This window comes from Selaginella moellendorffii, unplaced genomic scaffold (genome assembly GCF_000143415.4).
Source record: "Selaginella moellendorffii unplaced genomic scaffold, v1.0 SELMOscaffold_71, whole genome shotgun sequence".
Classification (NCBI taxonomy): domain Eukaryota; kingdom Viridiplantae; phylum Streptophyta; class Lycopodiopsida; order Selaginellales; family Selaginellaceae; genus Selaginella; species Selaginella moellendorffii.
The window spans coordinates 845150-851831 of NW_003314332.1; the positions used below are offsets into that span (position 1 = coordinate 845150).

A 6682-nucleotide genomic window follows, 5' to 3' on the forward strand; every position below is an offset into this window, starting at 1 on the left:
TTTCCATCCTTGGCACCTAGCCAATCTTTGTCTATGGTTTGACATCAAAGGCTCACCATGCCTTGTCCATCCTTTAAGGGGCGTAGTCTCTCCAACTTAGAGACTGATTGGACCACATGTAATGGTTCTCCCCTTTTATTGGTTTAGTTCTCGCTAAACCTCTTAGAGACCCTTCTCTAAGTCAATCCCACTACTCCTTCTCGAGTAGTCTCAATTTCCATCTATTGAATGTTTGCACCTTGGAACTTTTACTCTTTTGACTTTTTGGAAGTCAATTTACTAGGTGTCTCCAAAACCTTGCATTGCACAGATTGTGCAACTCCACTTCCCTATCCTAGGAAGTTCATTACTTGAGGGCACCATCATCCTCTCTTCTATTTCGTGCCACCTTGGGCAAAGTTCCATTTATCATACTTTGTGCTAGGGCTGTCCATGGCCCTATCATTTGGCTACCTTACCGCTCCCTCACTTGGAGCCTTTACTTCGCCAAATTGGAGCACTTAGGAATCCGTCCTTGAAAGTCCGCTTCCTTTCCCACAAGCTGTTAGCATCGAACACATTAGTGTTCCTTGGCTAACTTTGCCATTTGGATCCCTTCCATTAAATTCCATGGCCCAAACTTTGGCCACTAGTCCTTTGCTCCTATCCTTGATTGTTGCACCCAGCAACATCGGATCGCTACCTCCATTTTTGAGGTATCCTTTTGGTTCCATAGCAAAGACTCTTCTTTGCCAAGTCCGGAGGATGTTCACCCCTAGTATGTCTCTTTAGCATATTCTGCTATGGGCTCTATCCATGGCCCAACTTCGTGACCCTCCCATGGGTCTTTTATAGAGACTACTTTCCTCGGACTTACTATGCCATCGGACGGACATAGTTTATTTCCCTTAGGTGCTCTTCCCACTTGGTCATCACGACCAAGCCACACCATCTTAAACAGTTCAATTTCAACATTTTGAACCAGGAACTTCATTCCTTAGCCAACCAAGGACCTTGTCCTTATCTGGCCATAAGATCACCTAGTGATCTCACCTTGGCACCTTAACAGAGTTGCCAAGAGGTACTTGGTCTTCTAGACCTCCAAGTTGTTGACTATAACCCCGGGGGCATCCCCCACACTTGGCGGTGCACCCAAGCTAGCCCTTACGGCCAAGGGTTCATAGCAACTGAGATTAGGTGTCCCCATCTCACTCACCACGACCTTGGTGCCACTTGCACCAAAGCGTTCAAGTTAGATATGCCGAGCTTTCACACTAAGCAATCTAACCGTGCATCACGACTCCGAGGCATCCCTCGCTTGGCGGTGTGCCCAAACCAGTCTCCCCACTGAGAGTCCATGACCACCGAAATATGAGTGTCCTCATATTCCAAACCATCACCACGCCCTAGTGATTTGGGACTCGAACCCAAGCACTAGAGGGTCGGGACTCGAACCCAACCTCCGTATATGCATCTACGGACGGCATCACACAAGATGCCTGGCGTGACTCCCCACGCCGGTGCACCAACCTATTTTTAAAGCGCGCTACAGATCACAGCTTAGGAACCTAGTTCCTCCACACTGCCAAGTCCTCTCACTTGACATGTCTGTGATCATGCATGGACTCCTCCATGCTCGGCCCCATGGCCCACCCTTTTTGAAGTTATCACCTTCAACTAGGGTATTTGTTCCCCCGACGTGCCAATCTCGCTTGGCAAGTCCTCCGACCACTGTAACATGGTTCCTGCATAAGCGTGAAAGTCCTTGACCATCGACTTTCGTTCAAAGCCCTCTCTTTGAACACTCGGGAACTACTTCCCTAACCTTGATAGCCTTGCCTCATGGCAAGCTTCAAGACCACGCTTCTGCTGCGCCACTCTGATTTCGCGCGTTCTATGAACCATTTACACTTGGCCTTTCTAGGTACTAAGCTACTTAGAATCGTCTTTGGGAACCTTGAAGGAACTCTGTCCCTCAGCTTGCTAAGGCCTCCTTTTTTGCCAGCTTTCCAAATGCCACATAGTCTAACATGGACAATTCTATATTTTAGACTCTCCATGGCATCACGGTTGCTAGCGGCAACACCCTCAAGCCCCCACTTGATTCTCCACTCCCAGCTGGCATAACCAACCTTGGTTATGCCCTTTGATTCCTACGGTTCGGTTCTATCCCCTTACTTCTTGCTTTTTTGGCTTCACACCTTTCCTTTGGTCATTCTCCTCCAGACCAGGAGGATAGCTTTGCACTTTCGATCATGCCTTAGCAAGTATTCTTAGGGATGAACCTACCCAATAGCCCAGGGAGTGGTTCCTCAATCTGGGTATGCTCAGCTTATAATCCCATACACTGGGATTACATTGTTGCTTATGGGCCTTTACATGCCCATCACTAGCCTTGCCAAAATTCCATTTTTGGCTTTGTCCAACTTGGGTAGACAGTCCTCTCCTATCTCCGCAACCTTGAACATTTGGATAGCACCTTCTATCCATCATTCGTTAGGGACTTAGTCCCTTGGGCTTTATCCATTGCCCTCGCGACATCAAACACCACCTCTTGGTGTTCTAGAGTGTTCGGGTGTCCCAATGACGGCTTCCTTGACAATGAGTATTTCCTTTCATGACATTGACTTACTACATCGCAACATAAGCAATTTATCCTCCGTAAGGGTATATCTAACTTCTTTATACCATTAAGAAGTCTTGGGTAGTTACCTTCTACCCGCTTAACCAATTATCTTGCACCTCTTGCTTAGTTGCCCTATAGCTGTCAAGTCTTACAACTCATTGCTTGGTGCTTCCACACCTCCATCATTATCTGGGTCACCACACTCCAACCGCATGCCTTCCAGCTTAGGCCTTGCCATTCCCATTTCCATTGGGACTCCTTTGGCAAGGGGTCCTCATGAACCCAACAACATAGCCTCAAGGTATCACACCTTGGCACATTTGGTGTCTCCACACCATCGGCTCCACGAGCCTACCTCTATGACACTTTTTCTTTGTGTCTAAGTCTTTGCCAAGACCAATACCGCTCTTTCTCATGCCAACCATTTGTTAGCACGGCACCATAGAGGTCACACACAACTTTGTGTCAAAGTTGTTTTTTATTTGGGAACACCTTTCCCACGACTTTTAGCACGGCACATTTTGCCATCGATGAGATACCCTCTGTTCTCATCCTTGGATCCTATGATCCCCCCCCATCCTTCGTGGGGTAAAACACACCTCAGTCCAAATGCTTCCATCAGTCCTTTTAAGACTATCCCTTGACTCTACTTGAGTCGTCTAGCAACTTTGGACTTGGTTAATCCACCGACCCGTAAGGTCCTACTTGTGAGGCACTAGCTCACTGGAATACACTTCTTGCATTCCTGTCCTACTCAAAAGGACTATTTTCACAAGTGTTACTCCGACACTTGATTTTGTTCTCTGGGGGCAACTTTTGCCCCTTAGGACTACTTGTCCATGCAATGAGAATACCACTCATCTCTAAGTACACCCCAACTCCTTGGGTTGTTCCAGCATTTATCAAGGGTAACCTCAGTTACCATTTCGAGGACTTGTGTCCTCACCTATACTTGACCTCCCATGGTCATCAATTCCGGTCTCAAAGTTATGAGCACCGGCCTCAACTATATGAGGGTAATCTTGTGACTCCTTTATTGTTTTGGAGTCTCTATCTTTCCCGTGATCCCAACTGTAGTTGTTTACCACAACTACATTAGCCAGTTTGCTAAGTCAAACGCTCATCTGGATCACATCCTCAACTCTTTGAGGAAAACTATATACTGTTCCCAAGATCCCAAAGTCGTTCCATTATTGGCCCTTTTCTATCCACCACCTCGTCTACAAGTTCACACATGAACTGTAATGGAGAGCCATGTCTTCCCGACTTGCTACTCCTCAAGGATAGGCCCACTCCTCGGACCTTCCGATGCCAACACTAGTGGTGATATACTTGAACACCAATAAAAGTCGGACTAAGGAACAGCTCCGATACCAAGTTGTAAGCGACTAATTTTTCCATTCTACTTTAGTCACTTAACCACACCTCCGACCACTTGGAGGAGTCTCATTCACAACCTCCATAAGTCCAATTCAGGACTTGGGGCTTGCTAGCCCCGAGAATGGCATCCATGCCACTCAACCTTTGCACTTGGTCCAAGTGCTCCACGTGTCCGATCCCATGACCGACACCCAAAGGTACCACTGACATCTCGGCCCGTCACGCTAAGGCCATGCCCATTCACCTTTGCTGTGCAAATGGTCCAATACCACTTGCATCACCATCCCGTCTCTCCAAGACTGGGCCATCTGTCTACGAGGGGTCATCCTGGATCCACTCCTTAGCATCCTTAGGATGCCCACAGACCTGGGGAATCGCCTTCCCCAAAGTCCCTTTGTCAGTTCCTACCAAGTCCCTTTCTGCCCCTGGCCGTGTTTGCCAACACTGCCACTGGATCGAGGCCCACAGGCCCGACCACTAAGTCCCACGGTCCTCTGGGACTTCCTCACCACACGACTGTGTCCTTGGTCACTACCCCAGAGGACTGCTCCTCTTCCTTTCCACAGTCTGGGCCTTTGGGACGACATTTCGGAACACCGTGGCCTTACGCGAGCCACCTGGGTACTCTCCCCACCTATCGCCTTTAGGTGCTCTAGCCATGGGCTTAGAGCGAGGTTCCGTTGAGCCACGCCTAGTATCCAAGTAGGTAGTGCCACCCACACTTGGACTGGGAGCATCGGCCAGTCGATCTCCCGGGGGAACTAGAGCCGGCTCTTGAACACTTCGCCAAGCTACCCCGCTTGTCGGTCCGTATTCACTCTAGTCTTGGACTTCCCAGTGGTCAGTTCATCACCCAACACTGGGTCTGGCCTTCCTGGGCCAAACTGGCCTTTCCTGGCCAAACTGGCTCCACTGCAGTCCTCCCCCCCTTACTATACTTTTGGAGCTCACCAAACCCCCCAGGGTCTGGGAGACGAACGCTTTGGGCTTTCACCCTCTCAGGCTCCGGACTCGGACTCGGACTCGGACTCGGACTCGGATTCGGATTCGGACTCGGACTCGGGCTCGGGCTTGGTCTCGGCCTCGGCCTCGGTCTCGGTCTCGGTCCCGATCTTGGTCTCGGTCTCGGTCTCGGTCCCGGTCTCGGTCTCGGTCTCGACTTCGGACTCCATCTCGGACTCCATCTCGGACTCCATCTCGGACTCCATCTCGGACTCCATCTCGGACTCCATTTCGGACTCCATCTCGGGTCCATCTCGGGTCCATCTCGGACTCCATCTCGGACTCCATCTCAGGTCCATCTCGGACTCCATCTCGGACTCCATTTCGGGTCCATCTCGGGTCCACCTCGGACTCCATCTCGGACTCCATCTCGGACTCCATCTCGGGTCCATCTCGGACTCCACTTCGGACTCCAGCTCGGGTCCATCTCGGGTCCACCTCGGACTCCATCTCGGACTCCACTTCAGACTCCAGCTCGGGTCCATCTCGGGTCCACCTCGGACTCCATCTCGGACTCCACTTCGGACTCCAACTCGGGTCCATCTCGGGTCCACCTCGGACTCCACTTCGGACTCCATCTCGGACACTCCCACGTGTCATGTGTTGGTCCTTTTGGGTCCCTTTTTGGAGCCTCGCCTTTTGCTCGCTTCGTGCTCGTTCCTCGAGCACTTCGTTGGGAGTTTCACTCCCGCTCTTGACTTTTCAAGTCGGAGCTTTTGGTCCAAACGTGTTACGCTCGTTTGGCTTTCGCTTCAGCCACTACCACGTGGCACCCTTTCCGGCTCCACTTTGGGGCCTAGGGATTTTGTGTCTCACAAAGTTGTAACAAGGTTTCCGTAGGTGAACCTGCAGAAGGATCATTGACATACATCTGTAAACTGTAAACTGTGAACATTATATTGTACCCCGAGGGGCCATGCCCGGAGGCATGGCTGGCCGGGACACCCGATCTGGCCGCATGCACTTGTGTAAGCGACCTTGGGCTTGAGTAGTACTGGGCTGGGAGACCACCTAGGAAGTCCAAACCAAGGGGTTTACAACTTGGGCATGTGTGCCTCCTCCTTCCACTGGCTGGGGGATGTGGCACACTTGGAGGCCGTGATTGTTATCAACTAGTTGTTTTTGATCTTGTGGTCCTGTCAGGCCAAAAAAACAAAATGTTACTCTCAGCAACGGATATCTAGGCTCTCACAACGATGAAGAACGCAGCGAAATGCGATACGTGATGTGAATTGCAGAATTCCGTGAATCATCGAAGTTTTGAACGCAACTTGTGCCCGAGGTTCATCCCAAGGGCATGCCTGCCTGAGTGTCCACAACCATTTGCTGCCTCATGCGCACTCTGTGAGTGTGAGTGTGGGGCAAATGTGGCCGTCCGTGGACTTGTGTTCCGGTTGGCTTGATTGCATGTGGATGGTGTGGCCCCCGACTTGTCCGTGTGGCATCGATGGCATGCACCCCACCTCGTGGCGAATCACTCATGTGCACGACCTCAGGTCAGGCAAGACAACCCGCTGAGTTTAAGCATATCACTAAGCAGAGGAAAAGAAACTAACAAGGATTTCCCTAGTAGCGGCGAGCAAAACGGAAAGAGCCCAGCTTGGAAATCGGGGTGTCTCTGCACCCCAAATTGTAGTCTAGAGAAGGGTCCTCTGCAGCGGACTGGGTTGGAACAGGATGCCAGAGAGGCTAAGA

The 6682-nt window shown here is 50.7% G+C and overlaps 1 non-coding gene across 1 annotated transcript; it reads left to right on the forward strand.

Moving 5' to 3' along the window:
- The first annotated feature begins 6148 nt into the window (after positions 1–6148).
- LOC112340880 lies at positions 6149–6302 on the forward strand. The gene has a single exon (XR_002990333.1). It is a non-coding gene; the product is annotated as a 5.8S ribosomal RNA (ribosomal RNA).
- Positions 6303–6682: the final 380 nt, after the last annotated feature.